Consider the following 16,439-nt stretch of genomic DNA (forward strand, 5'->3'; position numbering starts at 1 on the left):
TATTGATAGTGTTTTGGAGGACAGGAATGTGAGCTTTTGAGCAATTGTACAGTGCTTTATGAGTGCCGCAGATTAATAACATTTATTTTCGAGGGTGCGAAATGTATTTGTGATAAGAATGATATTAATACGATTTAAAAAAACGAGACAAAGGTTTGAGGCTTTAACCAAAAATTGAGGCTAAGGTTGATTGCAAAAACTTGTGTATTATATTTTATTATTGTTATAAACAGTTCTCTTGCTGCTTGTTCATTCGTTACCCAACTTGAACCCAATTTAGCTCGAAAACCTTTTGCTTAAAGTTTCCTGTACAACTTTGCAGATTTCTTTCGTCATGCTCGATCAAATATCTACCGCTCGGCAGTGGCCATCACAACACATCCCTCACTCTATTGACACACATCACATCAAACCAATATGTAAATGCCAAGCCAGACTTTTCGATCAGATGAAATCCATGGCATCCGAAAACCGACCGAGAGCTCTTCGTTTGTGTCGTTCGTCTGCACATTCGCTTGGCTGAAAATCTGCACTTTCGTGGAATGTTAAGCCGGTGCCACTTCTTCTTCGCCAAGCGTTCTTCCCTACTGCGCTTCACTAAAAGGACCACACACATGCTCCCGCCAGGGAAGAAACACCAAAAACTGGACGGAAGGATCTTGGAACGCGCACATTCATTCTGGTCCAGGAAGAGGTTGGGATCAGGTTATTCGTGGCACTTGCTGCAAGATCTGAGCGAAACGAACGAGGTTCAAATGGTTAAACGAGACGAACCGGTAACGATCCGTCATGCGGCCGCACGGCGAAGTCGCGCATCCGGATTAACGTATCAACCTTCCACTGCTGCTGGTGCACTCGCTTATCAGTTGGACAAGTTGTTCGCCTAATTAAAATGACGAAGTGGATGAATTAATAATGTTGAACATTCAGCGGACCTGTTCGAGCAGCGGCGCGGTGATAGGGAAGGCTTAGCTAGCACAGCGCCCCTACAGCTTCCATACACTAACTGGAACGATATATTTCGCACCAGTAAGACTGGTGTCCGCAAAAAAACGACGAAACCCGGGATGGCACTGTGTCCCTCTCTCCGCCGTCCAGGAAGGTCTTGTACAGGACGGGTTTCGAGTTTTTATCGAAAAAACGACACCGGGCGCGACATGTTTTTGATTGAAATAAATTGATTTCCGAAAACGGTTCCCAGTGGTCCCGCACATGGCACCCAACCAGCCACAAGGTAACTGGGTGGTGACCAGACGACGAACTCCCAAACCACCAGCGTACCCCGGTGGTGTGGGATCGTTCGTTTGCAGTCGTTTTAATTAAATAAATAAGACATTACCTGATGGCTTCGTTACTTTCCAACACCCGTTTCGATGCAGGTTCGGTGCTCTGATTTCAGGGCTACTTCTTCCTTAGCCGATTTCTTCCGAACTGAACCGGCAGCAGGAAGGTTCGTGAGTTGATTTGGAAGATTTCACATGCCCGTACCGCATGGCAAAAGGATTGAAGAGAGCGGAGGGAACGGGCGCCTCGGTGGCAGTGCAGAAAATGCACCTGAAATGCACAGCACCGATCTTAATGAACTTGATTCTGTTTCGCGTTTTTCGATTCGATGGGTTTTCGATGGGCAACAAGGGAGTAAGGCGGAAGGTCGTTGTTACATGATCTCCTGGAAGCTGTCTGATTACGAGGGTTTAATTTTGCTTTTACCGTGTTGTTTGTTGCCTTGGTTGGCAAGATTTCTAATAGTGCACGAACATGTTGACGGAGGAGCAGTCGGGGAAGAGAGATGGTGCGTGGTGGTGGTGTCTGCACATGTGCACAAGGACCTGCTGATCGGACATGGGCGTGAAGGTGTTGCTTCGGTTCGTGGTAGTTGTTGCTGAGTGTGTGTATGTGTTTGTTTTGTTGCGCTGCAGGCTTAAGAGTTGTAGCTTTTTAATGTAGTTCTCCTGTTCGGTAATCAAGGTGCACTTGCACTTACACAGTGATGCACAGTGGGAAGGTGATAAGGGTCACTGGTGGTCATGATTAGAAGGTGATCGTGAGACTGGTGTGTTGCTTACTTCAAGTGCGAAATATGCTGTGAAGGATTAATAAAATATACAATATTAAATTAATTTTAAAATATAAAAGATTTGTTTTAGACAATCTAACGTTTTTGGCATTCGGAGGAATTTTGTTTAAATAATACTGATAAATTAAATCAAGTAAATGTACAGTCTATTTCTCTCATGCTTTTGCACAACCGGTACAACACCGATGTGCCCGGTAGCAGGTTCTTCATTAGCATTGATGATGGCAATCGGAACGGAAATATCGTGTACTAATTTGGTATTCGAAACAGCAACCTGACGAAACATTAATTACACGGAAAGAAGAAGGAAATACCCGTAGGCCACCGAAACATTCGCTTTTTTTTGTATCCAAGGGTGTGCAAATAATGCTACACACTTATTGACACAAGAAAAAAAGACCTTAAATGTGTCCGGAATCAGTCGCAAAACCTTGCACGCCCGAAGGCTTCAGCAAAGAACCTACCAGAGATAATTGAAAAAAAAGTGTAAAATAATGACAATCTGGACGACCGTAGCAGCGTACCTGACCGAACCCTGAAGCACGGTGAAAGTAAATTACTTGATCAAGGTGGTATGCGTGGAATTCTTGTCAAAATTAGTCAAACCATAAATCGAACGACCCTGATAGAGCGGACGGAAATTGAAACTTAAGGCGTTGTTGTTTTTGTTTAAAGTCAAACAGAAGAAAAAGAAGGAAAAAAGCGCTCCTCTCACCGGTTCACGTTTCCTTGGTGGTGCTGGTGTGGTAGCGACCACACTGCCCTCCCCAAAAACCGGGTGATCAGGTGACGACGATCGTCTACGTGTGATTGAACAACATCGTTCGACGCGCGATAAGCATCCAAAGCCAAAGGGCCCAGCGCCCGTCACCCGGTGGCCGTGTGAATGAATATTAATAAGCCATCAAATTCCACAGAAAACAATAATTTTCACCAATTTTCGAGTCATTAAAACCAAATGAATACGAGGCTAATCTGCGGACGGAGCGCACCGCGAGGGAGAGAGAGAGAGAGCGAGCAATCGCGAGGATGCGATCCGTTCCAGGAAAGGTGAAAACACGGATATACGCAAGAGAGCAGGTTATCCGAGCAGAGGCAAATCAATCGCAGCCACGGTGGATCACGATAAGAACGGATCATGCAGGTGGGGGGAGGTGGTGGGTTCGGACAATTCGGAAGCCTGTCCATCTTGGTTGCGTCCATTCGGCCGGCGCGTAGTAGCCAGGTTATTATCATGTAGTATTTATCACTGGCAGCTGCTGCTTCCATGCTGGTTCACCTTTCTTTGCACGGGGAAGGTTCGTATTCCCTCGTCTCGGCCGGGCGGAGTGATTTTCTCTGGCCGTATCGGATATCAGCGATAATAGATTTGGGTTTTGACACTTGTGTGCCTCCCGTGCGTCCTGGTCTGTGGAAACGTATCGTCTGTAGCCACGAGAGGGTGAAAAAAACCTGCGAAGGCGTCCCGGGGTCGACGCGCGCGTCATCTTGACGACCCGTTGCTTCATGGTCAAATTTAAATTAATTAAGTCTCTCGCTTCTATGCAGGTTCCAGCGTGCAGGTTCATGGTTGATTTTTCTCCCTCTTTCTTTATGCTTTTGTTTGTGGGTTGGGTGATCGGTTTTGCTAAACGGGGGCAGGCAGGCAGGCAGTCAGGCTCCGTTGGGTCGTGAAAGTAACGGCAGCCCAGGGAATGGCGTGCGCTATCTAGCTATCGAAAATTCAACTTGTTTTACATATTATTTCAATAAATTCATACAGAGCGAGAGCAGGAGAGAGCGATTGAGCGACTAAGCGAAGAGCAGCAGACAAAAAACGACCCTTCAAAACAGCTCCCGTGCTGCGATTCTGATAATTTATTTTAATTTACAATGCTCACGATTTATGTCTCTTCCAGTTGTGTGGCGAATGTGTGGCTGCGAGTAGGTGTGGCTAGTTGTCTAGTGCCGTTGATTTGGCCGTTGTTTATGTTCCTCTGCTCTATTTGCTCAGCGAACGTAGGATCTTAGGCTCTGGAGGCAGTTTTTGCGTAGAAAAGGCTAACTTCCCCTTACTTTTCAGGTGTGTTATCTTGTTCGCACAACACACACACACACCGTCACTGATTAGGTCTGAGGCGTTAGGTTTTGGGCGTCGATTAGTTTTGCATTTTTTTTGGTTTTGTGTGTGTCTAACCTTCCACCTCCTTAAACGATGTCGCCCGTAGCAAAATGCGATCTTTTGTTTTGTTTTCGTGTTTCTTCTTTGTCAGCTTCTCGGGGCGATTACACCACCACCACAGCACGCCGATCGTACCAGATTGGTGATGATGCTGCACAAGGTTTAGATAGAAATAACCCATAAAAATGAACATGGATCCGATAACATAACTTTGGATAGGCCACGCCAATGAAACAAACAGCAGTATGGGGAATGGATGGAAGTAATTATAATCTCAACCTCGAAATGATATTTCCACCTCCAATACAGCACTATCCCCGTTCGTGCTCGTGTTTGACAGCCACTAGGACGGAGTGCCAACGGTGTGGTTTTTTTCTATCTTTCCCCCTCATTGCTTTGCCCTGTGTGTCATGTTTTATCATAGCTGGGTGCCGTATAGATTGGCTCGTTGTCTGGATGTGATGTTGTTTCCCTCTCTCTCTCTTCTGCTTCTACTACTGCTCTCACCAACATCGAGGCACAGGTATTTCACTGGGAAATTTATGGAAAGTGAGATCGGTGCGGATAAAGTGCATCGTTCGGATTCTTCGATGTCGTCGACTGTCTGTCATATTTTTCGGCCGAGATCGCTTCTCATCTCCATTCGCTTCTTTCTTATTGCATTCCGTTTAAACAGGGGGGAGGTTAGGATTTATGTAAAAGAGTCGTAGAGAGAGGAGAAAAAAAACTACACACAACCAACTAGTTGAGATCGATTCGAACGCCTTTTTTTACTTTTATGATTATCCATTCCGAGCTATGCGCTTCGACACGGTCGGTATGTTACGATTGTTTCGTTTTCGTATTTTAAGCTTGTTTTTTTTTTTTGGTTGCTGCTCCCCACAAACCGTCCCTGGTGCGAGCACCCCGTCCGTTCGAAGATGGTGCTCGAAATTGAGGAATTGAGCACGGTGCGCCCGAGGGCGATGGTCCAAATTAATGACTTGTCGGCTGTGCTGTTCTCCCCGGCCAAAGAGGCCACCACGCGCGAACGCGTTTATAAATTCAACGATTAGCATGATCGGATTTAACGAGCTTGCTGGGCCGACGGTTTAGAATGATATTTTCTACGGACGCCAAGAAGCGTGGTGGCCGTTCTCAACCAATAGGGTGGGCCACCCAGTGTAGAGAGACGGAGAGAGTTTGGTGTGATGATCGCGAAACGGTTGACAGCAATCATCGTCTTTGATAGGCTTTACGGAATCGGTTCGTTTTTTTTCTCTGGGGTTAGTTGTTAATTTTGTTTCCCTCCCCGGTTTCGGTCGTTGGTTAATAATCCATAAAAATATTAATTGAATTATGATTTATAGGTCGTTAAACTTGCGGTAGGGCTGTGCGCTTCGCTTTAGCTCGAAAGCTTCAAACAAATCCAATAAACACCCGACGGTGTCGGTGCTTTCGCGCTTGAAGTGGCGGCATTATTAGTCGCGCAAAAGGCAGTAAAGATAACAAAAGACATCAATGCGCGGATTGTAATGCAAAGCGACGAACCTCATTGCAGGAGGCGATGTTTCGACTTCATTCGCTATTGTTGACGCTTGATGAGCTGTTAGGTTGAACATGGATACGAGCATGCCGAGCATGATGCCTGCTTTTCCTGAAAATGAAAGAGATTTGTGCCATTCAATATGAGAACTGAAGACGGTTGTTTAGGGTGGCATGTGATTTTGGCAAACAGATAAGCTTTACAATGCCCTGGAAAATGTAATATTTCTCGTAGTGACTCAAATGGTCGTTTGGCTTCAAAGACCCTCCCGTTTCCTGTACCGTTTAAAATACAATTTTTCATACGCTTTACATAACGGCCTGCCCACGAAAGCACCACGACAGGAGCAGCAAAGGTTAAAAGCAATAGAGCACTCCACCCTTGGGTTGCATTTGTTTTCCCTCGTCTTCTCCCATCTCAGCCGTGCTTAGTGCGCCAAAAACTAAGAAAAGGAAAAGAAACAACAACAACAACTTTCACGCTGCGCTCGGTGCATGATCGTGCCCATAAAAGTCTCGGCCCGATCGAGACAAAATATAAAAAAAACGCCACAATAATTGACGGTTTCGAGTGATTTCGGTCGCCACGCGTTCAAGTGCTATCGCTTGTTAAGGGGCCAAGCAATTGTGATTTGTTTTCGGGGTTAAGATGAGCTGCTCTCCGTGCTGCTGCTGAAGATTCGATCCCATTCTCGACTCGATAGGCAATCGAAGCTTGAACTCTGTTGTCAATTATACCGAAAGAAGAAAAGAAACGGGGGAGGGAAAAACGGTTCCAATTTGCCTGAAAACGAACTTGTGGGCTCGCGCACACAAACTTTGAGCACGCTTTGAAAGGGGACAAAAATTAAACTGTTATACAAATCAAGTGCTATCAGGGAAATCTTGTTTATTCCTATCCCCATAATAAAGCTCCAAAGCGAGCACTACACAAAAACTGGAACCAATTTCGCTTTCGTGCTTCGTGCTGCGTAGCAAACGAGCATAGGAAAGTGCTCGGGTAATTGTAATAAAATTATAATAACAATAATCAACAACAAATAAAAATAATGAGCATATTTGGAATGGCGTTCGTGAGTAGAAATAATTAAACTTTAGGGCCTCAACCTTTCCTAGGTTCGCGCTGCTGCCATAATCGAGCCCTCGCGCAGTACTCTGGCCGTGTAAGGAGACAGCACACGGTTGCTGCACCATGTGGGATGAAGAAAGTTTGCGGCTCACGTGGCGGGTGCTTTGGGGTTAGGCACGCTTTCTTTTGGTTTGGTAAATTAAACATAGAAATGGAAGTGTCACAAGCATTAGCGGTTCAGAATGAAATGAACCAGCCTTTCAAACAAGCCATTTTGTGCCATGTAGAAGCTACTTCGAGCGTTTCAAAAAATAGGAGCAATATCGTTTGCCACGTTCAATGCAAAATGTGTACAGTAAATGAGAAAATTGCACAGAATAGAGCACATGATCGGCTCTCGATAAGCGGGAGCTGTTCACCACTCCGGAGGCCGGAATAAAATCATCATTAAAATGAATGAAGTAGCGATGGCATGTCAAACGAGAGCAGAAAAACGGAGTACCAACTGCAGCACAGCTCTTCGATTGAACTGTTAATAAGCGAGCTGAGGTGAGAACGAGATTCGTTGCAGCCCACCAGCTGAAGACTCCGCGGAGGTGCTTGAAGAACCTCAGTTGACAGTTCGATACCGCCCACGTTATCCGCGGAAGCAGCAGCCTTCGTGCTACCGGAGTGCAGGCCCAAGTTCATGTGCAGGTTTGCCGCTGCATGCACAGGGGAGCTAAAAAAACACTTACACTGCCATTTATATTCCAGTTCATCGCTGTCTTCCATTCATCGTCTGCCATTATTTGTGAGCTGTTTGTACGGTATTATACGTGTAGCTCTCTTACATGGAGCCGGAAGAACGGAACGGAGCTTTCAGTCACGAAAACGGATCAACCCGTCGCCTGCCACGGGTTTGTACCGAGACACCTCTGTTTGCGCAACGGTGTGAAGATTGTGCCGAAACACTTTCCAAACGCGCGGCTGCTACGGTTGCTTCCTGTTTGCTGAGGAAGGCTCAGGGTGGGTGGATGTTGATGTTTGGGCGGTAAGAGTTTGCTACTGTTTTCATCGTTCAACTTTGTAAAAAAAAGTTGTTGATAAGTGATGTTTGTTTGCTTGAAGTAAATGAGTGAATATTGAATGTCCTTTGAATAGAAATAAATTGAAAAATAGAAAGAAACTAGTTCTTAATCATTTCTTACAGTTTATGATGTTACAATTTTGTATGAATTCACTTGTAACTCATTCTAAACACTTATCATTCTCCACTCGTCAGATGCAACCGAGGGGATGGTGTCATACAGTCCGGGAGGTCCCTCTTGATTTCCATTGTAGTTGGGGCTTCTTTGGGGCACCAAAAACGGGAACCGCTTACCGCTTGGAGGAGCTGCTTTCTATTTCGGCATTGCCCCACCGGTAGCGTTTTTGGTTTTTCTTCCCGCTTGAGATGCTTGAGAGGCAGAGGAGCTTCAACCAAGGGCAGAGGAAGGTGGCAGATGCTTGTGCTACTGCCACCGTGAACGTGCTAGTGTTTGTGAATTTTTATTTATTGTTATTTCCATTTTCAGCTTTCCGCAGTTGACTGATGATGATTGTTCGATAAAAGCGCACCGAACAATACACCGTACCGTACCGGCAGCGTCAGTTGCAAATCGGAAGTGGTTGTGCCCCGCCGAAGGGAAGGGGATGATGACCCGACCCAAAACGGACGGGGTCGGACGGAGTCCTCCTGTCTCGCAGCAGCTTCAGGCTTCACCCCAAAAAAAGCGCCGAGCCAATATTCATGCAAATGAAGAACCCATTCGCGTGGTCGCGTGATGTGTCTTCGGTTTGGTGGTGTCGGAGAGCTGGTGTGTGCTATGGGTTGATTTCTGGCCTCGTGTTCTGCTGCCACTCTCTGCAGCAGTGCCACAAGGTGCCAGAGATCGGGTGGATGCGGCAGTTCTCACTTCGTGAGGTACGAATAAATTGCAATCAATCAAGGCGAGGGTTTGTTGTTGAGGTCTGGTTTTTTTTTCGGGGGAACAGACTCTGGAGGCTGAGTATAATTTTCTGTGCCGGTGAAATGTGCTCGTGCCGTGTTGGATCTGTGTTGGCGTTTCGGTACACAGTGTCGTGGCTTCCTTCCTGGCCACCTAGAAGGGTAGAGGTGAAAATGCAGCGCCGTTTTTTTTTTCGTTGCAGCAGCAGCAGCAGCACTCGGTCTTCTTGTTCCACTGTTCAGCCGATGACACTTTCGACACGAGAGACAGAGAGCCGCTGTGCCACCCACTGCAAAAGCAGTTGCTGAGAAAACAGTGGAAGAACAAAACAATGAAGCGGAAAAAGAGGAAGAAGATGATGAACTGTGGGGGGGATCTTATGATGATTTGTTTGGATGCCGCTTTTACACCTTTCGCGAAGCGGGACTCTGGGGCTGTTTTCTGCAAACACTTACTTTGTTTTGGGTCGCGCAAGAGTTCCTGTTGGCGAGAGCTTTCCTTTCATGGTGCTGGTGCTGTTTTGGTGTGTTGATTAATTTGATTGCAGCATTCAGGCATGGGATTAGCATTAGCGGGTACGGCTAGCAAGCCGATGCAGCCGCGCTTGTTGGCATGCATCTCTGTAGCGGTAGGTGATGGGTTGAAAATTAAAATAAAATTAAAATAAAGACCTGTGGTGCTTTGGTCAAAGCGTCCCAACAACGAAACAGGTTATCCACGCTGTCCATCATTTGAGAGAGAGACACACACACATGGTCAGAAAAGATCGTACGCCACGATCATTACCGACCTTTAGCCGAATCCATCAATAAACATTACGCTGTGAAAGGAAATCGATACCTTCGGCCAACCAATAAAGCATAGATTAGCGAAGTTTATTCCACTTTCTCCACCTTCGCCGTGCGGACGCGGATCGTTTATGCCCTGGAAAAGGAAAGACCAAAACCCAAACGGCCCACTCATTAGCGGACCGCCCCGAACGGGGTCGTATCTCGCACCTGCCGGACCGAGCGCCCAGTGGCGACAAATGGCTAATGGTCCGCGGGTGCTAATATTTAGATCACAATCGCACTGCCAGCGGGAAGGACACACTAAAGGCTGCAGTGGTAGTCCCGTTTCCAAAGCGATCGAGCTATCCGAAACTTGGATCTCGGTTTTCGAAACAATAATTCACGATTCGACGACGACGACGACGACGACGACGGTTTGAGTTTGACCAACGGGTGAAGAAAGTTCACCAAACCGCCCTGTGGTCTGTCTGTCTGGTTCGAAGGAATCTGGCTCGGACTGAATGGGCGACTAATTATGGCCGCTCTAAATCAATCAAACTTATCGCGATCGAGCGATCACAGAATCAGCGCGCGGTTGAGGTAGGCACTAGCGAAGGGATCAGCTTACCGTGAGCGGAGGTTTAGCAGGGGCGTTTGTTTAGGGGAATTCCCGGTGCAACTTGGTAAACCCGACGCTCAAGACGTAGTGTGATGTGTACACACTGATGATCTAAGTAAGCGCTAATAGAAACGTAATGATCAAAATCAACAAAACAAGGAGCTGAGGGCTTTGTAGATAGTTTGCGATACGTTCGAATCTACCTTAGAATTGGAACTGGGCAACAGGCACAACTTCTAATGATGTACAATATCGTCTATTCTGACCTTCCAGCGAGTGTTTTGTGCTAGTCATCTCGTAGCACCGTAGAACGTTGTGTTGTGCATGTGCATGAGCTCCCCCGCATACCAAAACCCAACACGGCGCAGGGTGGCGTACTGTCGATTAACCGTCCCCCATACCCTACAATCACTCCAAACTCGTACCCAAAACCCGATACAAAGTTGTGTTTTAGCGGCTTAATTTCGATTTGCAGGATATTTTCGGTTGCCCGCGCTGATCACTCACGATCGCTGGCCGATCTAATGGGCGCTAGCGGTGCGATCGCTTGCGTAAGCGGTGCCGTATGTTTGGGTGCAGCGTGATTGGACTGGTCCGATCGTTAGATCGGCTGTGTATGTACACTCTCGACGCGGCGGGGACTGGTCAAATCGGATCAAATGCCACGGCAAAGTTCACCTGACGGCGAGCAGCTATGAAACCGTAGCCAGAAATTTAATGTAATTACTATGAATCCTAAGGAGAAGGCAGCGCCACGAAAGTGATCGTTGGAAGATTCGGCCCGCCAAAGTCATCCCGAAGGTGCGCGGCATTCGTGGCTAAGTACAGGCCAGCAGGCTGGCTTAGCCTTAGCCAAGCATAGTGGTGGCGTGGTGGCGCCTCCCCCGACTGGGTCTGAAACAAAACGAACACTTAATTTATGTAAAGCAGCGCATAATTGAAGCGTTATGCAAATAGCATGGCCCGGGCCCGCACCTTTTAACTTTCGGAACGGTTTCGGGCGGGCTGGACGTTCGGCCGACACGATCACGCGCTTTCAGAAGGCGTGAACGCGTCCGGTCGGTGCTATGTTGGCGGGCACCGTATGGCAAGTGTGGCTTCGGACATCCCGTCGGGTTTCGTACGTTCGAAAAACTGGGCTTAGCGTCAAACCGCACAGGTGTGTTTGGATGAGGTTTTGTTCGAGAGAGCAAAGCATATTCCAACATGCTTTCCACGAAATGTTACCAGCCGAGAGCCCATCTTACGTATCATTCACATACTAATAACAGCTGATCTTTGCAAAACTGGCTATCAAGCGGGCTTTCCATTGACGTCTCCCTGTCACACATTAAGCTGATTTCTGGGGGGTTTTATTCGACTGTTTTGCCACCTCCGTCGAGAGCTGTCGAGCTGTTTTTCGGGAGATTTTCACGTCCAGTGCTGTTTGATTACCACCGCTCGGTAAATATTTGTCCACTCTTAGGCTCTGCCCGCTAAGCCCGCGCTAAAGTGTCCGAAAGCCCCGTCATAAAGAGAGACTATTGCTATCGTTTTCAAGGCGGACACTGGGGGATTGGGGCCGATTTCACGGCACGTGCTCGCAACAATGCTCCCAATTGAGGACCATTTTGATCGGTTCTGTCAAATGTATCAATATTTGAAGGCGCGTATATGTGGTCGATATGGTCGGGGTGGTGGAAGGGGGAGGAGCCTCTAACCGTACCAAACAAACTCTTCGTGTTTTGGGGCAACACGGAGTTCCAAATTAATCCTATCACCGCGCACAATTGTCGCCTGTCATTGGGCCTGTCGGCGACAACGGAGATGCTTGGATTGGTTGGTAGTGCCTCGAGGCACTTTGCAGCGTAGACAAGAGAGATATCGAAGAGATGTTACAATTCGCTGCGCTTGTTAGTGGTGTCGATGTTGTGCCAGTACTGTCACCGAATGGGGAAGGTGAGTGATGTGGTTGCGTCCTTGAGTTTGGTTTCGCTTTGATACGAATGCGTGACATCGTTTGTCATTGCAGTAGATACAAAAAAAACGAATTTTGTGTAATCTTTTCTTTGGAGCAGGTTTTTTCTTCTTCTCTGGTGTAGCTAAATGATGTTGACACCTTGCTGGTAACCTTTGATCTTTGCTGGTACGTGAAAGCGATCGTGGGAATTAACATCGCCGCGTGTCAGAACAATGCTCGCATCCTCAGGCGTACAAAGTGATCAAATTGTGGTGGAAAGAGCCTGTGCTCGCACGTAATAAATCGAATACAACATCCTCAACATTATCGTGCACTGTCACAGATTAAGTGCATCTGCAAACTTCAACACTGGTGGTCAGCGGATCGCACAATATGACATCCATTCACTGAGGCTGCGCGCCAGTACATCTGGAAGAATCTATCTCACCACCTACCGCAATCATCCCACGGCGCATCTGGGAGAAGTTTATTGCGCACACTGCGCGAAAGAAGCAGCCGTTAGCGCCTTCGGGGTCTTAAGACTTTAGAAAACTGTACGTGAAATCGCGCACCACAAACAGGCATGGTTGTTGGTGGGTCCGGTGAAGTAAGCAGAGGGAAATAAATCACCAACATGTCGCTTTTCACTGTTTCCTCAAACCGAACTGACCCAACCGTCGTGGTCGTGTTGAGCTGGCGTCCGGTGAAGAGTCCGGGGATCAATAATCGGACAGCAAAACGGTTTTGGCACAGCGAGTGAGAGAGAGAAAAAGACAGAGTGTCTGCAGCACACAGCTGGTCATGTTTGTTGCGGAAGGAAGCGTACAAGCAAATCGTGACTTCTGTCCGAGTGCCGATGAGCTGCTTGGAGAGCGAGGCACGGTACCACTACCGGAGCAGATGAAAGCTGTCAGACTGTAAGGGTTTGTTGTGATTGTGTGGCGAAGGGGTTGTGAGATGGAGTTTGTTTCTTTTAATGCTGTTGATACGTATCACAACATCCACTACAGTGTGCTTCGTAAATTGTAACCATTGTGTAATCGAAAGGTTAGAAATTGACCTGTCCAACATATTTTTCGAGCCAATGCTGGAGGCTGAGGTATCAATCAAACCCTGCTCAAAATTTGCCATATTGACCGTTTGATAATGAAGCGGGGAGAATGTAATTATCCGGCATAGGCACGAAGAAGGGGATTCGCTCGTTTGTGTGCAAATTAAACACAATCTTTCTAGTGTGCTGACCGGATCGGAGTGAAAAGCGAACTCCAAAACAGGGCACGGCCCACACGGCACTTGTTATCCGGCAGTGGAGGGTGCGTGCCCGACCACCACACCAGATCACATTGCTCGATATTACCCGGCCCAATAATGAACGCTTCCAGCAGAGGTCGAACAAAAAATGCCAAAAACACAAACACACAAAACCCTACCGCACCCAAAACACAGCTTTACCTGTCGTTATAAAATGTTGCAGGCCAATGCTGAGGATGCTGAGCGGGGGAGCTCATTAAACTGAATGGTGGTTTGTGCTGCAAACCCCTCTCGGTACCTTCTAATCGTACTGGCGTTGGCAATGGTCTTGAGGCAAAACGACGGGCGACGATGAGGCAATAAATTTGGTCAGGTGAAAATCTAAATTGCTCTCCCCTGCTTCGCTGTCCGATCAGCCGCACAGTGGGTCCCTCTGACGTCTGACGGTCTGATCACCACCCGCCGGCATGTCGCTCCCGGACATTTCGGTCCCGGTACCGAAAGTATGCTGCTGGTGGTACCTGTTGCTAGATGATTCGGGGGTGTTTCGATTTGGTCGAACGCCAGCACAGCAGTTTTGCCTCCGATGCCCCCGTTCATTAGCGGAACAAGTTATTACCGCATGGCCGTGTGTGCTTGCGTACGTACGTAGCGTACGCACGTAGCCAGTGCCAGGGAGATTAGACTAACCACCGCCCGGCGGTCGGTGGGACCCCCGAAATCAGTGCACACCGATCCGCGGACCCCATCATTGAGTCAAGCATCCGGAGCGTAAATATAAATCAAGCGCCAGGTCGCGCGGCTTGATGGTTTCGTTGCTCGAATCGCATAAACAAAGCACCAATCGATCGAGACGTACGGGTGATCTTCGACGACAGGTTCGTGGAAAGCAGGGAAGTCATTGCCACAGACTAATTCGACCAGAAATATGATTAACCAAAGCAATCATTTTCACAGTAAGCGTTCGCTCAAAACCGTGGGGTGGGTTTTTACGTACCAAAATGCAGGCCAAAATTCGTGCAGATCACGCCGTACGTGGTTAACCTGCTGAACAGGGCACGACACGGCCCTTCTCCATCCCCCCCCCCATGCGGTGAAGGAGAGAAACAATTTAATTATGCGGCTACTAGCAGCCTACCGAACATCGTGGCTTGTGATCGTTTGATCCACTTTCGATCGGGCTGGCATTATCCGCTCTCGGTCAATGGTGGGCACACACTTGCGCCTTTCTTTGCGGGCCAGTATGAGAACGGCTCGCGGGGTCGTATGGCACCGTCCATCCATCTGTCGCTGCAACCGAAACCGAAACAGATCGATCGAATGTCCAATCCAATTGGCATCCAGATTATAAGGACCACCGATCGGGTTGACCGAAGCGACCGAGCGACGTTTTCTGGCGGGGAGGTTTTTTGGGGGCGAAGAAAACATGAAAGGTGCGGACCGCCCGCAGGGGCTTTCGTGTGCCTGGTCAGAAGAAGGAAAGGAAACTGAGGTGGATTGGGAGGGAAATTGAGGCGAGATAACCTTTCGCTGTTGATTTTGCAGACAGCGGCGGCGGCGGCATCGGCTAGAGGATGAGAATCTGGGCAGGGCAACGGGTCGAAACGGTTGCCTTCGGTTCAATAAATTTAATCGGCCGCGCATTATGCAACCTGGATCGTCGTGGTTCGTTATAGAAATGATTTAGAGGCTTCTGGTTGGCAATGCGAATGAGGAATGTGTTATTGGGCTGCGTGTTTCTGGCACGAGGTAAATTAATAGATGCAGGGTGGTGCGCTCTGCTCGAGTTTGGGGCGATCACTTTCGCTGCGGATGAGCAAGAGGTACGCTCTAAAAGGAAGGATTAGCCTCGAAATGTTGAGGATAACAACGCCATCTCTTCTTTATTTACAGGAGAATGGGCAGGCCATGTATCATAGCATTATTTGGTATTCAATTTAAAAAAATGCTTTTTGGTCCTTCGAGCCGGAATTTCTGTCAGGGAAGTCACACATTCATTCTGAAATTTGCAATGCGAAAGCAAAACAATCTCTTGCGATCTTTCGTTTCAATCTTGGGTGGTCATCTGATAACCCATTTTCTTGTGCGACCAATCAAACGCAAATCCCCGCCCCCCCCTCCCCCCAAAAGCATAAAATAAACGCTTCCAAATTATGATAGGAACTAAGCTAAAGACTATATAATGATGATTATCCTTACGTGCGAGCTTATCAACTGTGCACGGGGTTTAATATTTGCTCCCCTCTCTTTTCGATTGAAGCTCACGCGCAGCCTTAAGCTATCGCACCACCACGCACTCATAAATCTTCCATCCGGTGACACTTTGGCGATGTTTTGGCAGGCTCACGAAACGAAACGGCGACAGGTTGCGTGCATATCGCCCAGGACCACAGCTCCAACGTCCACGCACAGGAAATTATGATAAATTGTTTCGTTTATCATCTTCTGCTTTCGGCACAATGCAATGGCAGCGCGGCGTAAAACAGTGCGTTAAGGAGCGTACGGAAGAATGAAAATTAAATCACTCGGGAAGGAACATGACAACACAATCGAGCGGAAACGGCTTCATAAAAGAATGGAACGGATGGAGCCCTCTTTTTTGCCACTGGACTGGGGCTGTCCATCAAAAGGGGCATAAAAAGGCCCTTTTGCTCGATTCTTACACGTGTGTGGTGAAGCGATGCATAGTTCTTTCACTTGCGGTTTTCCCACCGCCTGAACGGATCGCGTTTTTTGTGCCGTTTGGCGGAACGAAAGAATTTAGCCAACCTTTTCCGAAACGAAAATAAAAGCTCCATCAGGACCGCACCCGACGCTTTTGGTCGTACGACGCAGAGGGCCGGCCCTTGCGTGAGGTCACCTGAGCGCGAACACATTCCCGCCAACCGCCCGACGCGCTTCATAATGAGTTCCGTTTTGGTGCGCGCGAGATCGAAATAAGAAGACGACCCCGGCGGAATGGGGCAGGAAATTCGGAAAACGCTCACCCATTTGCCTTTCTTCCGAATTTACTACCCACTGCCGCTCTAAAGACGGGTTGGGCAGTCTACAAACCGCGA

Source organism: Anopheles gambiae, chromosome 3, assembly GCF_943734735.2.
Source record: "Anopheles gambiae chromosome 3, idAnoGambNW_F1_1, whole genome shotgun sequence".
Taxonomy (NCBI): domain Eukaryota; kingdom Metazoa; phylum Arthropoda; class Insecta; order Diptera; family Culicidae; genus Anopheles; species Anopheles gambiae.